We start from the raw sequence: 757 nt of genomic DNA, 5'->3' as shown, positions 1-757 counted from the left end.
ATATATATATATATATATATATATATATATATATATATGTATGTATGTATGTATATATATACACGCATGTGTGTGTGTGTGTGTGTGTGTGTGTACACACATATATATATACGCGCGCACACGCACACACACACATATATATACACACACTCACATATATACAGAATATATATACATCGATTTAACGCAAAAATATTTTCCAAATAAAAACGAAATGTCAATTATGGCTCGAATGAATAATGATTGATCTCGATGATTCTCGTTACAAAAATGTTCCGCATTCTTACATGTAAATTATCATGGACAACTTATTATATATTCTTGATAATGTAAGAAATAAATAAAAGTGCATTACAGAATTGTGCGTGTAAAATAAGTACAAAAGAAAAGAATCGATGGAAAGTAAAATCACACAGGATGGCTAGGGGCTATCCACTTTGACGTGGCGGAATACCTCCGATGAGAATTATTCTCGAGTACTGTAAGCCGTTACCGTGACGATAAATGCACCACTTTGTATTGACTACATGGACAAGAATTACGCGGTCGGCTTTGAGATCAATCCTTGGCTGCTTTCTCCCGAAACAAAAACTGGTATATTTTGTTCTCAACGGCCAAAAAAGAGTACAACGAGATTATAGTATTTGTTGAAACACTCAGAGTCCTCGAAAATTTGTCACATTCACATAGATCTTACAGATATATATATATATATATATATATATATATATATATATATATATATATATATATATAT

Source organism: Odontomachus brunneus, unplaced genomic scaffold, assembly GCF_010583005.1.
Source record: "Odontomachus brunneus isolate Ranch 3 - 2012 unplaced genomic scaffold, Obru_v1 Obru_scaffold_082, whole genome shotgun sequence".
Taxonomy (NCBI): domain Eukaryota; kingdom Metazoa; phylum Arthropoda; class Insecta; order Hymenoptera; family Formicidae; genus Odontomachus; species Odontomachus brunneus.
This window is presented reverse-complemented; position numbering follows the sequence as displayed.